Below are 19809 nucleotides of genomic sequence, written 5' to 3'. Positions count from 1 at the left end.
CCGAGACCAATACCCTAGCACTGTTTCTGTTGGGCTGACCGGCGGGAACATCGTAATACAATGTTCCTGCCAGTCAGCCCGGTAGGAACATTGTATTCCTGAGGGTGGTGAGGCAGCCAGGGTGATGGCTGCCTCATTCCCACAAGTTTGGCAGTCAGCTCGTCTGACCTTCAAACTCATAATGAGGCCCATAATAAAGTGCACAGATCAAAAAATACTAAGCATTGACAAAAGCCTTGGACAGGCAGCGTGCATACCATGTAATAAATATACCGTACAGAAGAAATGAATAGCATGGTAAAGTGCAAAATTCTATATTATAGTACATCAGCAGGAGAAACAGATGGACCGGTGGTCTTACCAACAAACATAATTTAAAAAATGCAACACTTCTTATTTGCCTAAGAACCTGTTCACTCAAAGCAGATGTAATGACGGAAGTGCATCATACTCCAGAGATTAGATACAACATAGGGCCAGATGTGTCATGCATTGTTGCAGTGGCAAATGGCACGATCCAGACGTTTGTGACCGCAAAAATGCATTTTGGTATGTATGAATGTCAATTTGCAATTCAGTAACTTGTTACCAAATTGTAAATTGGAATTGCGACTAGATACCTATTTGGTATTAGGAAGGGGCGTGTCAAGAGCGTCTCTTCCTAATACCAAATCACCGCAGTATGCACAAATGTTTTGTGAGTGAAATGCGGTCACAAAACATTTGCATTTTACCACCTACCTCAAGTAGGTGGTAACCCATTGGCAAACAAGAAGGGGTCCGTAATGGACCCCTTCCCCTTTGTGAATGCAGGAGAAAACATTTTTGAAGAGCAGGCAAAGGCCCCATGAACCACTGCCTAAAAAGGTTGCTTTATTTAAAAGCAATCACAGACATTGTGATCTGCTGAGCCCAGCAGGCCACCATCCCTGTGACTTTAGCGTTTCCTAAGGGGTCGCAAATTGCAACCAACCTCATGAATATTAACGAGGGAGGTTGCTTTGCGACCCATTAGGAAACTCAAAATGAAACTCCATGAGTTTCATACCTTTGAATAGTGGTTCCCTAATTGCGATTACAGGGAATTGTAATTAGGGAATCGCAATTTTATAAAATGATACAACTGGCCCATAGCTACCCCCATCCGGATCCCCAGGGGAACGAAATTAAAGAGCTGTTACAAATATCGGGCTAATGTGGAGCCCAACCTTTACATCTTTTACTTAATCAGGATCAATGTAAAAACTAATTCATAAAATGGGTAATGATTTAGCCTTGACCAGGCAGTTGCATGTCATATAATAAATATACAGTCGAAAGAAAGAATATAAATAAAGTATTAAAGTGCATGATTCCACGAAATACTTAAGCAGCAACAGGAACCTTGAGCAGCCAAGTGACATCATGTAATAGGTATACAGTACAGGAAAAATGGATGAAATAGTAAAGTACAAATTTTCAAATTATAATTAAGCAGCAAGAGGAACACATGGACTGGTGCTCTTACTAACAGAGAAAGCTATTTCACAAATGGGAGACATCTAGATTGCCTAAAAACTTTCTCTCTCTGAGCAAGCCTGCTGTCTCTTAGACAATCACACCATAAACCAATATATACTTCATCTGGACCCCTGGGAGAGAAAAATGTAAGTGCTGTTGTGGATATTCACAAAAATATAACTCAGCTTTATGCTTTAATTAGTAACCCAGCCCAATTCCCATTTGGAGTATCTTCAAACCAGTAGACAACTTTCCTATTGGTGCTGGCAAAACCAAGGGTGGCTATATCAGCCCTGGTATTTATCAAAGGCCAGGAATCACTTCTTTAATGGGCTCTATATACTGCCAGATAGCCGCATGACGCTTAGGGCCAGATGTATCAAAGGATTTAACCCATTCTGTGTCTATGGGAAAAAGCTTTCGTACATATGGCCCTTAGTTCCCCCAACCAGTTTTGCATATGCCTCCTCGAACTGCTGTGGTTTGAGCATTTTGGACCTCCAAGCCAGCATTGTTGGAACTAATCGTGTTCTCCAGTTTTGGAGAAGCAGGGAGCAGGCTATCGCCAATGCGATAGAAACAAACACCCACCCCCTCTTTAGCAATAGTCGCCCTGTGGGTCTGCGTGGAAACACCAAAAAACACCAAACCTGCTTCCGTGGTTATTAAGGTGTGGAGGGCGCTACTAATAACAGAAAATAGATCTCGCCAGAACCGGCCCAACATATGGCAAGTGAAAAATGTATGGAGCCAGTCCCCCGCACCCGCCTTGCAAAAACAGAAATGGTTTGAAGCGAACTGAAACATTTTATGGAGCGCTACGGATGTATAATACACCATTCATTGTGACAGAAGGGGCAGTCTCTTGAAATTAGCTGCCCTTAAAGATTTATGGTTAACCTCACAAATAATCCGCCAGACACCTTTGGTAACATAGCTTTGGGCTTTTAACCAAATCATTTTGAGAAAATCAGTCATTAGGTTCTGGGTCTTATGACTACTCAAGAGTTCATACTAATCCCCAACTCTCCGAAGCCTAGCTCTCACAATTGCACGTATAGCAGAATGGTCAGATTGACTACCTTCCTTCCAGTTACTGATTAGGTAATAGATAATCTGTTGAAAGCTAAGAAACAAGCAATTGGCCTGCACACTGCACCGTATCAATAGTTCCTGCCAAGTTATGTGTATATCCCTCAGAATAAAATGACCAAGATATGGAAATCCACATAAATTCCAATACCTAACATCAGACATATAAAAAGCTAATCCGAGACAATGGCACTCTGGAAGTTAAAGATATATATACCCTGCTGGAATATTATGCAATACAAAAAAAATCCTAGCCAAATGCTTATCACCTGGAGCATCTTGTATTTAGTCATTTTAAGTAGCTTTTGCTGTCTTAATAAATACTGGCAAACTAATCTCTGATTCTTGGATCATTCTTTTCAGAGAAAAGGATCCACCAGCCTACCACCTTTGTGTGCTCTTGGCAGGACTTTCAAAAGAGTGGCCTCATTATAAGTCTGTACTTGGGAAAGAGTCAGACCACCCTGTGCAACATCCAACTGCAAAACTACATATTTGACCCTGGAAGCTTTCTTTTTCCAGATGAAATTTCTAATCAGCAAATCGAGATCCTTAAAATAACTCTTACTAACTTTTATCAGAACATCAGCAAGCAGAAATAATAGGAGAGAAAATATAGACATTTTAATAAAGACAGGCCCCTCTACCACAGGCAGGGGAAGAAGTGACAATCTCTCCAATAGCCCTCAGATTTTATAGAACATTACCTCAGAGTAGCTTTTCGAGACAAAACTTTCGAATGAACAAATAGGGCTGAGTGAGTGAGCTCGCTGCAGTACCAGAAATACCACATCTTTTCATGAGCAAGCCAACAAGTGACATTAGATACACTGATTTTCTGTTTAATGCAGTAGAATATGTGGTGTATGTGTGTATGTTTACATGTGTGCACACACATGTGTGTGTACTGTTGACACCTATGAGCAAAGGTATACAAGAAGTGCATAGGTCCCATGAGTGATATGCACTAAATCAGACATCAGAAATCTCCATTCTTCCAAAAGCTGCTCCCATACACACTATTTCAAACAAATGCACCACTATATGATCTACAGTCACCTAATGTGAAATGTTCTGTAAATGTCCGGAAACCTTACTGAGCCACTGATGAGCAAATGTCCAGTGCGAACCCACAGCTTTTACACAATCTTGAGCAAGCTGCTGTACAAGCAGACAGGTGCAAAGGACCAGTCGTGGCTCGCAGGGATTAATGGGGGGGCGGGGCGGAGATATTGGGGGGGTATTAATCACATGAAAACAAAAATTTAAAAAGCTTACCTCTGCGCCTCATGCCACCGTCCTGCATTGTGTCCAGGCCAAGCCTGCCCCGCAGCCAATCCTGACACTCCTCAGAGCAGCCTCAGGATTGGCTGGGAGCGCCCAGCCAGGGTGCTCCCAGGTAGACTGGGAGCCTGTGCAGGCTCTCTGCAGCCCGGCAATTGTGAGAGCCTACTATGCATGTGTGTTTGGCTGGTCGGAGACGGCCGGCCAAACACACATGCGCTCTGAGAGGAGTGCACAGTGCACTCCCCTCTGCTCCTCACCCCTAATGTCCCGTTTGCTGCTGGTGGAGCCGCCACTGCAAAGGATATAGGCAAACATTTCATATAAATTGGCATCTACTTCTAGGTTATGGCTTTGCTTTATTTGGGCTTTACTTTACGTTCCAAATAATATATTGATGGCCTTTATTTACTTGGAGGAACATTACAGCCATCATTCAACTCTCTGTGCGGTGCTTAGTTTTGTGATTTATTAATTGAAGGTAATTTTCTTAGATATATCAAAGTGGTCGAGAACTATAGGCTGAGCTAAACTTACCTGAGTTTTATTTTTTTGCCATCTTCTGAGTTTGTAATCCACTGGGTTTGGTCAAATCCCAAATATGAACTGAGTTTGTAGGTCCTGTAACCCAGGGTAGGAGGCCTTCACTCATTTTATGAATCATTTCAAGGAGCTAGTTTCACTCCCAAGGAAATATTTTATCCTAGAGGAATTTATTTATTTCTGATACGCATATTAGTTGTATGTTTTTTTTAATGAGCACAGGAGATGAACTTGCTATCAAAGCAATTCAATACCTTGTTAAAACAATTGTATAGTTGTTATCCTGCGGTCCATGCTGCCTCTGAGGTGATTGGTAATATTTCACACTGTAATCTGGATACAAGAACACCAAGATTGTTTTACAAGGTGTGGTCCACATTTAAAACATCACTAGGAGAAAATTAAGATTGTTGTCTCCCTCTGAGCTTCAGCAAGCCTGTTTATCAACGAATGGTTTCGTCCTGACTGGAGGCCAGAATTTGATTGCTGTTTCATTACCACTTACCTGTGACCTTTGTGGCAGCCTGTGGTGTTTTTTTCTTGGCATTTGCGGTGCTTGTGGAGGCAAGGTGAGCCTGCAGTATTCACCGGGTTCTCTGCTGTGTTTTGCTGAGACTCAAGTCAGGAGAGGTGGTTTTATTTCAGGAAAAAGCGTGGCTTTGGCCTTGGCTCCTCTCTGTGTTGGTCTTAGCGGCTGCACCAGTGAGCATTTGCTGGTTTGGTTTCTACTATTCAGTTTGTTTTATCTACTGCCGCAAGTTTACTACTTCCCCTTCCTTATACTGTCAATTGGCTACAGTTATTGTTTCAGATGTATGGCATAATCGCAGCTACTATTGCCAATATGCGTAAACAAACAGGATTTCTCCCACCTTTCAAATACAAAACTCCTCAGAACCATCACTTATAATTTGAGAAGAAATACAGGCTATTGTGGTCCAACACTGACAATATAACTATGGAGATTAAAAATATTTGTAAAAATCTGGCTGGTCTCTCAATGAAAGTTTCTGATAATCAAATCAAAAGCAGATATAATAAAACTATGTTGGACCATTTGCTTCCTATTACAGCAACATTTCTTCCTATGATCACATTACTTTTGGATTTGGAAAACTGAAACAGACAATACATTTTAAGACCTTTCAATCAGCCTGAAGACGCTGAATGGTCTGATTTCAGAGGTTATTTGGAAATAATGCTGTCTAATCTTTCGAATTTAAAATGTACTGAGAAATTTTAAATCGATAAAGCTGAATTAATCCCTTCACATGGTAAATTTAGTCAGATCAAACACAGAAAAGTAATATTTAAAGTTCTGCTCCATAACCAATGAGGAATGATAAGAAAGGCTGAAAGGGACATTCCTTCTCTATTGTTTAGTGGTAACAAATTCAATCAGTATTTTTGTAGTGCTGTACAGTCACCCCTAGTGGTATCTGGGTGCTATGGGTGCAACGTCTCAGTTTAAAGAGTCAGGTCTTGATATTCTTTCTCAAATTCACCAGGGAGGGTGCTGTTTGAAGATGAAGGAGTAGGTCATTCCAGGTCTTGGCGGTGACAATGTAGGAGAAAAAGTGAGCCCCGCTGTGGCTGTGGGGGATGCAGGGTGTGTGTGCATGAACTAGTGAGGAGGAGCACAGGTGTCTTGTGGGTAAGTAGAGGTTCAGGCAATGGTTGATATAGGCTGGTCCTTGATCATGCTAAGCTTTGTAGGTGTACCTGAGGGTCTTGAACTCCCATCTCTTCTGGATGGTGAGCCAGTGGAGGTTTCTGAGGTGGAAGGGGATGTTGGTCCATTTGAGGAGGTCCAGAATGGGGTTGGCTGCAGCATTCTGTATGGTCTGGTGTCTTTTGAGGAGCTGGGTGAAGATGTCAGCACAGAGGGCATTGCTGTAGTCGAGGCAGCTGCTCACAAGGTCCTGAGTGACGACTGGGATCCATCTGAAGATTTTGCACAGCTCACAAAGGGTGTGGAAACAGGAGGAAGCAACAGCGTTGATTTGTCGCTTTATAGTCAGTTCACTGTCAAGGATAATGCCTAGGTTGTGTGCAAGGTCTGTGGTTGTGGGTGAGCTGTGGTCCGGTATGGGGGTGTTCTTCCCGAAGACCAGTACTTCTGTCTTGTCGGAGTTGAGTTTAAGGCAGTTGTCTCTCATCCAGTTGGCTATGTTAGTTATGGTGCTGCAGATGTTGATTATGGTGGTGAAGGGGTTATTCGATGAGCGAGAGCATGAGTTGAGTGTCGTCTGCCTACAAAATTATATTGAGGCCGTGGATCTGACAATGTCTGCGAGGGGGGTCATGTAGGTGTTGAACAAGGTGTGGCTGAGGGGTGATCCTTGGGGTATGCTGCATAAGATTCTTGGGTTCGGCGGTGAAGGGAGGCAGCTGAATGCTCTATGTGCATCCTTTGAGGAAGAGGGTGAACATTTGAGAGTGTTTTGCTGAATGCCAATGTTGTAGAGTCTGTTGATGAGGGTGTGGTAGAGAATGGTGTTGTAATCAGCAGAGAGGACAAAGAGGATCAGGGCCACCGCTCCCTCCCCCCCCCCATGACTGAAAAGGGTACTGGTATCATCTGTGGCAGTAATCAAGGTGGTCTCAGTGCTGTGGTTGGCACAAAATCCTGATTGGTAGGTGATTTGTTTCCAGGTATTCAATAAGCTTTTTGTTGTTGGCCTTCTCAAGTACTTTGGCCTGGTCGGGGAGTAGGGAGATTGGGTAATATGTTTTGATTTTGGCAGAGGGTTTCTTTAGTAGGGGTTTGACCTCTGCTTTTTCCCAACTTTCGGGGCAGACTATTGTGGTGATGGAGGTGTAGATGATGGTGGTGAGTTGTGTGCTGATAGGGTCAGTTCTGAGGTTGAAAATATGGTGTGGGCAGGAGTCTGTGGATGCCATGGAATAAATGGATGACATGATGGCAGTGGTGGTCAAAGAAGTGAGCTAGAACCAAGTGGTGATCATTCGGCTGGTGTGTGCTGATTGGTCGAGGTTATTGAGGTTGAGAACTGTGGGTTGTTGTAGATGGTGGCAATTTTGTGGTGGAAGCAGTCCGACAGGGTGTTGCAGAGTTCTTAGAAGGGGTAGATTGTGTTCTCTGTGGCTGCTGGGTTGGAGAATTCCTTGACTATTTTGAAAAGTTCTTTTATGTGGTTGGCTGCTTTATTGATGCAGGGTGTGAAGGCTGTTCTCTTGCCTTCCTTGATGCACCAGTGATAGGTGCTGAGGGCTGTTTTGTAAGAGGCTCGGTCAGAGAGGTTCCTTGTGGCACACCATCGTTTCTTGAGTTGGGAACAGTTGTGATTGGTGGTTCTAAGCTCTGGGGTGTAACAGCTGTCCTGTTTTGAGGTTTTGTTGTTTTTTGCTGGTTTCATTGAGTTGACTCTGCCGGCGCATTTGATGGTCCATGAAGAGAAGCTCTGGATGGCCTGGTTAAGGTTCGATGAAGCTTTGGGTTGGGTCGTGCTGAGGGTCTGTGTCCACTGTGTTTATGTTACATTGCTCCAGCTGCAGTGTGAGGAGCTGTGATGCCTGGGGACGGTGTGTTGAATGTCAGCGATGGTGTATTGTGCGATAGTGTGGTCGGTCCAGGCGAGTTATGTGATGTGGCTGAATTTGATTCTGTCACAGTAGGTGACAGCGGAGTGAAGTGTGTGTCTGGATTTGTGCGTGGGTTTAGTAACCAGTTGGGTGAGGCCAATGTTATTCAGGGTCTTCAGGAGGGAGGTGAAGTTGGCATTGTTGGTGTCATGGATGTGGGAATTGAGGTCATCGTGTAGGACGCAGTAAGAGTCGATGGCTAGGGGAGCGCTGAGGTTGGAGATGGCATCCCAGAAGGCGGGTCAGGGTCCCACGTGCCTGTACACAAGGGTGCCTCCTATTGTGGTCTTGGCTTCAGTCTGTTGTTGGAAGTTAAGGTGTTCCATGAAAGGTTTTGGGTCCTCGTTAGTGGCGATGCATCAGATGGTTTGAAGATGATTGCGATGCCCCTGCTGTGTTTGTTGGTAATGTTGTGGTGTATCATCTTGTAGCCATAGGGTGTTGTGGTGGTGATGTCGGGGTTCGAGGAGGAGTTGAGTCATGTTTCGGAGATGGAGGCAACATCAGGGGAGACGGTGGTCTTGGTGTCCCAGATTTGGTGTGCTTGCAGAGTGACTTGGCATTGAGCAGGGTGCATTGGAGTGGTTCCGGTTTGTTCATGGTATTCTGGGCGAGAAATGGTGAGGGATTCAGTGCAGGCTGGTGTCCCTGTGTTGCAGGGAAGCGGCAATGGTGGCAGGTGAAAGATTTATTTTTTTTATCACAGGGAGGAAGCAGCAGATGTTGTTATGGTGTCTGGAGTCCAGGGCCAGGAGGTCCTTGGTGGTCTAGCAGTGGTTGGTGAGAGGGCCAGGGGTCCTGGCTCTGGGCAAGGTACAGGGCAAGACGTGTGTGCAGTTTCACTGCCACTTCGACTTGGCATATAAAAGTACTTTCAAAGCCCTAAACTCCCCTTTTTCTACATATAAGTCACCCCTAAGGTAGGTTTTATATGACCTGGTAGTGGAAACCTCCTAAATTGATTTTCCACTACTGTGAGGCTTGCTCCTTTCATAAAATAGCATTAGTGTTGGACCTGGCCCTTTTACAGGGTCATCCCCCAGACTTTTTGCCTTTTGCCTCCTTATTTTTCTGACCTTTTGTTGACTGACGTTATGACTCTGAGCACTTTTTCACTGCTAACCAGTGCTAAAGTGCATGTGCTCTCCCTTGTAAAATCGGTATGATTGGCTTATACCTAACTGGAATATTTAATTTACCTATAAGTCCCTTGTAAAGTGGTATCCCTATACCCAGGGCCTGTAAATTAAATGCTACTAGTGGGCCTGCAGCGCTGCTTGCGCCATCCACTGAAGTAGTCTGTCAAACCTATCTCAGGCCTGCTAGTGCAGGGCCTCTGTGCGCAGTTTTCTGCCACAGGGACCTGGCATCTAAAGTTACTTGCCAAGCCCAGAACTCCCCTTTTACTGCATGTAAGTCACCCCTAAGGTACGCCCTAGCTAGCCCTATGGGCAGGGTGCCATGTATGTAGAAGGCAGGACATGTGCCCGGTTGCGTGGCCTTTCCTGGTAGTGACAAACAGCCTAACTTGGTGTCTCACTGCTGTGAGTGCTGCCTTCTCATAGGATTGCATTAGAAATGCCCTGCCTTATGTGTAAGGGGTATTGTCTGATTTATGAGGGGTAGCGCAGGCATGTTTGGTATGGTTGTGAGTGATGAGAAATGCTGCTTAATGGTGTAGGTGTATTTTGTATTACTATTACAGAAATGCCACTTCTAGAAAGTGTGCATTTAACTGTGCTTATGATTCGGGTGTTTTTGCAGCTTGCCTCCAATCCACATCTGGGCAGAGTGACAGTTGGGGCTTTGTGCATACTTTTCAGACAGCCTGTACACAGGGAGGGTGGAGGTGTCCCAGAGGTGTACATATTGTATAGCCTTCCTGGGCTGAGAGAAGGGAGAGGCGGGGCACCCCTGCATTTGTAAAGGCTGTGCCCTGGCCTCGTACAATAGGTCACCGCGGCGGCCCAGGAATCCAGCAGAAACACTTGCGCACCATATACGGTGCGGGCGAGTGTGCATCCACGGCCCCAGGAGGGAACGAGACCTCATTGGAGGTTCCCTCCGGATCCCAGGGCCGCCCCTAAGGAGCAGGACTCGGGGGAATCGAGGGGAGCGCCTCCCCTACCCCCGGTCACTGCCATAGGAGCGGGACGCTCCTATTTTTGGTAACCAGGCATTGTTGTGGAGAACGGGGAAGGGAGGCCTCGATGGAGGCCCCTTCCTCTCACACCCCATTGCTTTTGTTGGGCTGCCGCCCTCCCCGGGTGATAGGGCCCGTGAAGGCCGAGGAAGGCCCCCACAGAGTTTGCAGGCCCCAGTAGGGGTCTGATTACCGCCATAGAGAGGATGCAGACCGCCCCTCTCTCCCAGGAGCACCACGTGGCCCCTGTTTCATGCATAGGAGCGCCGGGGGCCCCCATGCTCACCTTCTAGGCACTGGGAGTGCCTTTTCTCCATACATTCAGGTACTTTTAGGGATATATTGGCTCTGTGAGCATAGTATGGACCTTGGGGGGTTTATATGTGTCCTACCTGCTTTTATGACACTACATGTGTGTGCTGATGTTACTTTTATGGGCATGACCTGCTGATATGTATTTTTATGACTTGTGATATGTTCCTTTTATGGGTATTTACGAGGTGTTCATGACAAGTGCATAGATTTCTTTACTGTAATTCCTGACTACTGCTTATGTTGCAGAATTCAGAGTACTTAATGTTCTAATGTGAAAACTGCTTATTTTTGCAAGGTATTAGTAACTTGTGTAACGTTCTGACAACTGCTAAGGTAGCAGGGTATTACTGACGTGTAACGTTGGTCTAATTATGTTTTGTGCAATACAGTTTATTTTTACATAGGTCAGTGTTGTGTTTACTTTGTGGTGTACATCTTGCGTCACCTGTGTTGTGCAAACGCTTTACACATTGCCTCCGTGTTAGGCATGACTGCTCGTGCCAAGGGGGTGAGCAGGGCTTATCTTGGATGTGTAACTCCCTTGCCTGACTAGAGTGGGTGGGTTCTGCCTTGCTTAGGTGCATACCCTAGTCAAGCAGAAACCCAATTTCTAACAATTAGGACTACCCTCCTACACTGTTTGAGTGGTAGATTCTGATCAGAAAGGGTTGACCAGGTCATATTTAGTATAGCCAGAATGGTAATAGAAAATCCTGCCTATTGGTGAGGTTGGATTTTATACTGTATTACTATTTTAGTAATGCCACTTTTAGAAAGTGAGCATTTCTCTGCACTTAAAATCCATCCGTGCCTTACAGCCTTTCTCCAATCAATGTCTGATCTGTGCTGGTTGACAGCTTCCTTGTGCATTTCACCCAGACAACCACAAACACAGGACACTCAGTCACACCTGCACTCATCTGCATACTAAATGGGTCTTCCTTGACTGGAAGGGTGGAGGGCCTGAAACTTACATTTCAAAGGCTAGTGGCCTGCCCTCACGCAATGGACTGCCAAACCCCCTACTGGAACCCTGGCAGACAAAACTGTGATCAAAGGGGAACTTGTGCACTTCAAAACCACTATTTGAAGTCTCTGTCACTTCAAAGGCATTTTTGGGTATATAAACTAGGTCTCTGACCCCACCAGATCAGACACTTCTAGACCTGAGCCTGCAACCTGTCAAGAGGAACTGCCTGGCTTCCCAAAGGATTCATCTGGACTGCTTTGCTGAGAAGGACTGCTGCCCTGCTCTTGCCCTACTGCCCTGCTGCCCTCTAACTATGTTGAGAAGTGCTCTCCAAGGGTTTGGATTGAGCTTGCCTCCCATTTTCTGAAGTCTCAGGGCCAAAAATAATTTATCTCTTCACGAAACTCCTTGTATGCAGAAAATCGACACACCGCCTGCCTGAAACGACACACAGCCTGCCTTACGACTGAGAAATCACTGCACAGCCAAAACGGAACGACGCAGCCCAACTTCCTGAGTGGAAATTCGACACAGTACCTGCCTTGCGATAGAAAATTAGACGCACAGCCGTACTGGATCGACGCTCAGCCGAACCGGAACGACACAGCTAATTCCCCAAGTGGAAAACCAATGCAGCGCCTGCCGTGCGACAAGAAATTTGACACATCGCCCTACCGGATCAACGCAACACCTGTGACTTCTTCCAGCACACGCAGGATTTCCAGGGATCGTCCCTGGGAGTCAAAAGATCCCCGCATCGCAGCAAGAAGCCAAGATGCCAAAAAGCAACTCAAACCCCTAGCAGCGTGGAAGGAAATGACGCATCGTGTGTGCTGCGTCAGAAAATCCGACACACACCATATTTTCCCATGCATCTCCTCCTCTGCCATCTCCGTGCGTGTTATTTTTGATGCAAACCAGGTACTTTGTGTAATCAAGAGACAAATGTTGACTTCTAAAATTTAAGACTCTTTCTGAACCTGCAAAAGTGATATTTCAGCTTGTGCTTATTGAATCTTTATTGTTTTGACCTCATTATAACCATATAAATATTATTTATTTTTCTAATCCTGTGGGGTGTATTTTTGTGGTGTTTTCACTGTGTTACTGTATGATTTATTGCACAAATACTTTACACATTGCCTTTTAAGTTATGCCTGACTGCTCAGTGCCAAGCTACCAGAAGGCGGGCACAGGATAATTTGGATTGTGTTTGACTTACCCTGACTAGGATTGTGTTCCCTACTTGGACAAGGGCGTATACCTCTGCCAACCAGAGACTGCATTTCTAACAAGATCTAACTAAGATTCACCTACTTCCATTGATAAAATTACTACTGCTATTAATACAATAAGCCAGGAAAGTCACCTGGAATAATGCTATCCCTGCTGATATAGCATATAGGTGTGGTTTCAGAATCTTCTAGAGATGAATTAATAATTGTACTTCCTAAGCCTGCTAACGACCAAACTAAAGTATCTAATTTTCACCCTATTTCCCTAATAATTGTTTGCAAAAGTTTCAACTACTAGATTATCAAAGATTTTGACTATTATCCATATAGACCAAAGAGGTTTTATGAAAAGTAGACGCTCTATTCATAACGCAGGCATCTTTTCAAGTAGTAAAAGCTATTCCCTTCTTACCTTCTCTGAACTTTCTAGCATGAGATGCCAAGAAGGCATTTGATAAGGTTCACTGGCAACTTTTATTTCGAACCCTATCAGCCTTTAATTTCGGTGACTAATTTTTTTAAATGATCTCGGATCTCTACTTTTACCATTCTGCAAAGTTCTTTATCAATGGTCCCTGTTCTACTTTCTTTAACTTATTTAGGGGAACTAGACATGGATGCCCAATGTATCCTCTATGTTTTTTATTAGCCATAAAGCCCTTTCTCTCGCTTTTTAGGAACTCAACAGAAAATAAAGGATTCATTATTAAAACATTTCTCTTACAGGTTCTGCTAATGGTGACAATTGTCTTTTATTTATTAGTAACCCAGGCACATCGTAGCTATTATTTTAAATCCCACACATCATTACTCTATTGTTTGCGGGTATACTTTAAATATTAGTAAAACAGAATTTTTCAGTCTAAATGGTGATTGCACTCCTGACATGCTAAATAATAGCGACATTTTCTAGTGAAAAGAGAAAGTAAATATCTCAGTATCCAATTCTCAAACTCCATCAATACGAATATTACATTGAATTGTGATCACTTAATTTCAAAAGTCAACAATGAAGTCCACAAATTGTCCTCACTACATCAAACATTGTGTGTGAGAATGGAATCTATCAAAATGGTTATTGTTCCTCAAATATATATTTTATCTAAGCTTCCTTCACAATTCTCTCACACATTTCCTGCATCGTGGGACTGGTTTCAGGGTAGCACCTGTAGTATGCTTAGGAATGTGGAACTCCTAGGAGTGGGATTAGAATCTTGTGATGTCATGCTGTTGTGAGAGAGCTGAGGAGTGGAGCTGGCAGTTGGATCTTGGCTGGATGGGACCTCCTGTTTATTGGAATAAAACCTCTTTGTGAACTACGTGCTTTTCAACATCTTTATTTCATCTGGAAGGACTTCTTAAGATATCACACTGGCGACGAGCGTGGGATGTTTCAGCCCTCTTCTTCATCTAATCGGTTGGTTACCTGGAGGTCTCAACAAAGGACTGTGATTCAGAGTTGGACAAACAAGAAAAGGTGACTTTCGGTTTTTTTTCCTCTAAAAAGAAAAGTTTTTTTTTCGGTGTTCACTCGTTCTCATTTTTCCCTGGAAACCCGCTTTGTTGTTGTTTAAAGGGAGAACCACGCACGCTAGCTCACCGTTGCGTTTTTTTTAACTAAAGAGCTGAGCCCGCGCGCAGCTCCCTGCGTGCGCTTCGTTTCAGCTCTGCTCAGCTGTGTACGCGTTACCATGGAAACGGCACAGTTGCGGCTGCGCCTCAGTTCACGGTAACAATTGTTTCAACCCATAATCTTCGTCTTTCTTGGCGTTTATTTACAAAGTAGCCAGTCAGCTGCACGGCAGCTCAAACACACAAGTTTTCGTGTCCGTTGTTTCAGGCAATTATGAGGACCTTCTGTAAGAAAAAAAAATAGACCATCTGTTTATTTTACCAACACGAAGACACCGTATGTCCCTGTTTAAAACAGACTGTGTGTGTAAAGGATTCAGAGACAAGAGTTTGTGGTTTGCAACACGTGATTATGCAGAATGTTACTGCGGCTTCGTTTTTTTTGGCTTTGCCAGGAGAACCTCCCATAAAATGGCAAAAGTGGAAGAAAGTTTTTGAGAGGTAGGCAAAGGTATGCGGTGCATCTCTTAGCATTGAAAGGAAAACTGCATTATTATTACATTGTCTAGGGTCAGAGGGTCAGGAAGTTTTTGACAATCTTCCAGACATATTTGACGAGAACCTAAATGAGTATGAGACGTGCATAGAGAAGTTGGATAGACATTATCTCCCAAAGGTTAGCACCATACTCGAGAGATACCACTTTGGCAGGAGAAACCAAGAAGAATGTGAAACTGTGGAGAGTTATGTTACAGCTCTTAGGAAACTCGCATCATCGTGCAAATTTGGGCCGCTTCTGGATGAGAGAATCAGGGATCAATTTATGCTGGGCTGCAACATAGAGAAGGTCAGAGAGGAAATCTGGCAAAAGGATGATCCGACACTAGATGAAGTGGTAGTACTGGCAAAGAATATTGAGCATTATCTCAAATGTGTTGAGGCTATCAAGAAAGAGGAGAACAAATGTGATTCTGTACATCTCATCAAGAGTCATGGAGACAAACAGGATAACACTCTAAAACAAAGTTATAGGAAGGAACAGAGAAGCTTTCAAGGGAAATGTTTTTGTTGTGGCAAACAGGGCCACATGGCGAATGATAAGAGTTGCCCTGCCATTAGAGTAACATGCAACATATGCAAAAAGAAAGGCCATTTTGCAAGCGTTTGCTTAACCAAAAGTAGGAAAGGAGGTATCCATGGAGTTAATGATGACTCAAATAGCGTGGATGGAGATGATTTTGAGTGCGGCCAAATTATTCTACAAGTCGGCAATGGAAGGCGAGGACCCATCGATGAAATCTTGGTAGATGGCGAAAGAACTAAGGTTCTTTTTGACTCGGGAGCAAAGATTACTATCATATCGAAAGAGTTCTACGTAGGAAAACTCTTAAACAAAGTCAAGTTGTAGAAACCTGATATTATTCCCCGTGCTTATGGTGGAAAACCTATCAAACTGTATGGGTACTTTAGAGGTTTACTGCAGTTCAAACACAAGTTCATCAATGCAAAAATATATGTTTCAAAAGAAGGGGATAGTATCCTGAGTTGGTTTCATCAGAAAGAACTTGAAGTGATACTTGATCCTAATAGTGTTCCTCCTGTGAAGATCAAAGATCAAAATGAGATAAATGAGATTAAGGAACATGATGAGTCTAGTGGCCAGCAAATTAAAAAAGACTGTGGCTTTGTGGAGAAACTAAAATTGAAGGTTCCTCTCGTGTTTCAAAACAAATTAGGGTGTCTTCGGAACTATTCTCATCATATACAACTCAAGGAGGGAGCTAAGCCGGTGTGTAGTAAAGTTCGTGGTGTACCGGTGGCCTTGCGAGAAGAAATGAAGGTAGAACTGGAAAGACTTCAGAAAGAAGGAATTATTGAGGAAATTGAAGGGACTGAATGGTTGGCACCAGTCGTTGCAGCCAGGAAGGCAAATGGCAGTCTACGCTTGTGTGTGGACTTAAGAGAACTAAACAAAAACGTGATAGTGGATAGATATCCCCTGCCGAACATTTCAGATATGTTGATGTTGTTACAAGGAGCAAAGGTTTTCTCCACCATAGACTTAACATCGGCGTATCATCAAATCAGACTAACTGAAGAATCTAAGAATCTTACTGCATTTGTAACGTCTTTTGGAACATTCAGATACACTAGGTTGCCATTCGTCCTGATTTCTGCAGCATCAGTCTTTCAAAGAATGTTGGAAAGAGTTTTGAAGGAATTTGAGGGTGTAAGAATATATCAAGATGATGTTTTGGTTTTTGGCAAAGATGATGCTGAACATGAAGAGAGAGTGTGTAGAGTTTTGATGAGGCTGGGAGAGTGTGGCCTAACCATAAAGAAGGAGAAGTGCAAATTCCAGAGGGACTCCATTGAATATTTAGGTCACATGGTCACGGGAGAAAGTATATCACCAAAGAGAGAACTAGTAGACACCATTAAGAATTTACAGTCTCCTTCAAATAAGGAAGAGTTGATGAAGTTTATTGGAATGGCAGAGTACTATGAGAAGTTTATCAAAAATTTTGCAGACATTTGTGTGAATATGAGGAGGGTGTTACGAAAAGGTGTGGAATTTGTGTGGTGTGATGAGTGTGAGAGAGAATTCAGAAACATCAAGGAGAAGTTAGTTTATGCTCCCAAGCTTAAAAATGTCAACCCTAATCTCCCTTCAGTTCTAATTACTGACGCCAGTGCGAAAGGTCTTGGGGCTGTGCTTCAACAAGGTAATCATAAGAGTGAGGAAGTGGTTTTGTTTTTGTCACGAGCTTTGAAAAATGCTGAGCTGAATTACTCGGTTAAGAGAAAGAAGCATTGGCAGTGCATTGGGCCGTGAAGAAACTTAAAAACTTAGTGTGGGGCAGCAAATTTGAAGTCAGGACGGATCATAAACCACTTTGTGAAATATATAAGAGAAAAGGGGTTGATGCGATATCAAGCAGGATCACAAAGTGGGTGATATCGTTACAGGATTTTGACTTTGAAGTGAAATACATTCCTGGAGTGCAGAACATGGTTGCTGACACATTATCAAGGTTAGTGCAGTCGACAGGTAATTGTCAGGGAAGCGATGATGATTCAGACGGTGAAAAAGTGTGTGAAATAGGAGGGAGTAGTTTTGATGACAGTGACAATGTGGTGACAGAAGAGAGATGGAGGAGAGAATGCTCTTTGGATAGTACAGTAGTAGAAGTGCTTTCCTTGCTAGAGAAAGATTGGCGAAACAAGAATTTTGGGAGTGTAGAGACACAGAAGTTTTGGCATGTTAAGGGGGAGTTGTCAAATAAAGACGGCCTACTGTTTAGGGGCACGAGGTTAGTTCCTCCTAACACGCTTAGACAGGAGCTTATTTCCCTTGCCCACTCGGGTCATCAAGGAATTTCCAAAACCAAAGGGCGTTTGCGATTGACATATTGGTGGCCAGGAATGGACAGGCAGGTGGAGAGAACTATTAGGGAGTGTTTGCAATGTGTAATGAGTGAGAAAACAGTCAAACCCAAGGTTCAACCCATGGAAATTAGGGAACGCCCCTCCAAACCCTGGGAAGAGGTTGCATTAGACATTCTGGGGCCCATTCGTGGTGGGGGTGTAGACGTTTATCTCCTCGTGCTGATAGATGTTTTTTCAAGGTGGCCAGAGATCAAATTTACCAGAGGTATTGAGACGAGGCATGTAATTGAGTTTCTGAAGGAGGTGTTTGGGAGAGAAGGGTTTCCAAAATTCATCCTCACCGATAATGGTGTACAGTTGGTGTCTAAAGAAATGGAACGGTTTTTACCGGACTGTGCCATACGACACAAGAAATGTGCTCTTTACCATCCAGAAACCAATGGCATGGTAGAGCGTTTCAATAGGGTGTTGAAAGAAACTATTGTGTTAGCCAAAGACAATGGTATGGATTGGAAAAAAGAAGTAATCAAAAGGATTGAGGCATACAGGGTTACCCTGCACTCCACCACGGGAAAAACGCCTTTTGAATTACTTAGAGCCAGACACCCAAATACCTTAGTAGCTCCCAGTTGGGTGAACGACATGGAGTCGAGATCAGGAATGATTGTGTCAGATGACAACTGGAGAGAGTGTGAATGGAAGAAAGTAGAAGCTAGAAAGAGATATTTTGATTCAAAGTAATCAGCACGAGTAACCGATGTGAAAGTAGAAGATTGGGTACTTATTCGTGGCCCGGTCAACAAAGGCAGAGGTACACATAAATCTAAGCCCGTAAGGGTGGTGAAGTTATTTAAGAATGCTGTAAGAACAGAAGACTCTAAGATGTGGAATCTCAATAGAGTGGTGGTTCCCAAAAGTAAAATGTTCAATTAGTTCTGTTTTTTTTTTTTTTTTTCATTTTTTTTTTCATTGTGTTTGTTGCTTTCCTTGTAACCTCTTTGTTTTGTTGTTGGTTAAAGGGGGGAGGTGTGTAGTATGCTTAGGAATGTGGAACTCCTAGGAGTGGGATTAGAATCTTGTGATGTCATGCTGTTGTGAGAGAGCTGAGGAGTGGAGCTGGCAGTTGGATCTTGGCTGGATGGGACCTCCTGTTTATTGGAATAAAATCTCTTTGTGAACTACGTGCTTTTCAACATCTTTATTTCATCTGGAAGGACTTCTTAAGATATCACAGCACCCTTCATCAGCTGGGCTAGCTTGTATCCAGTGGCAAAGTGAGCCCGGGACCCAGGTCTGGGCATACCCGGTACACTTAAGGGGACAAAAGCAAACAAGCGCAAATGATCGATGGAATGCGGAACCAATCAAACATTCACCCCCCAGTCACAGATCTGGGATTAATCCATCAATTCTTTTGCACACCATGTCACCAAAGTGGATTTAGGCTCAGATCTCTGTACTGGGGTGAATGTTTGACATTGTTCAGCATTCCGTCCATCACTTGTTCTTTTTGCAGTTGTTGCCCTAAATGGGATGTGTATGCCCAGACGTGGGTCCGTTGCTCCCAATGCCACTGGAGTCAAGTTAGCCTGGCTGAGGAGGGGTGATACCCTGAAACCGTTCCCAGGATGCTTGTTTCCAGTCATGGAAAGACATGGCCTGACAGCTCTGGCTGGATTGTTCCCATGGGGAACAGGGTCAAGGCTGATTTGCATCTGGCTGGGTCCAAACTGGAATGGCATGGGTTTCAAAACAAACAATGAATTTAGGCCCAGATGTCTGTACTAGGGGTGAATGTTTGACATTGTTCAGCATTCCGTCCATCACTTGTTCTTTTTGCTATTGTTGCCCTAAGTGGGATGGACATGCCCAGGCGTGGGACCCGTGCTTCCCATGCCACTGAAGTCAAGCTAGCCTGGATGAGGAGGGTAATACCCCGAAACCGGTCCCAGGATGGTTTTTCCGTTCCAGAGAAGACCTGGCCTGGCAGTTTGGGCTGGACTGTTCCCATCGGGAACAGGGTCAAGGCTGATTTGCTTATGGCTGGGTCCAAACTGGAATGGCAAGGGTAGCAAAAAAACAATGGATTTAGGCCCAGATCTCTGTACTGGGGTGAATGTTTGACATTGTTCTGCATTCCGTCCATCACTTGTTCTTTT

At 44.0% G+C, this 19809-nt stretch overlaps 1 protein-coding gene across 1 annotated transcript in view; it reads left to right on the top strand.

Moving 5' to 3' along the window:
• IGF1 (insulin like growth factor 1) overlaps positions 1–19809 on the top strand; it is a 475789-nt gene that overhangs the window by 98169 nt on the left and 357811 nt on the right. The gene's annotated exons all lie outside the window — the stretch shown is intronic.

This window comes from Pleurodeles waltl, chromosome 4_1 (genome assembly GCF_031143425.1).
Source record: "Pleurodeles waltl isolate 20211129_DDA chromosome 4_1, aPleWal1.hap1.20221129, whole genome shotgun sequence".
Classification (NCBI taxonomy): Eukaryota; Metazoa; Chordata; class Amphibia; order Caudata; family Salamandridae; genus Pleurodeles; species Pleurodeles waltl.
This window is presented reverse-complemented; position numbering and strand designations above follow the sequence as displayed.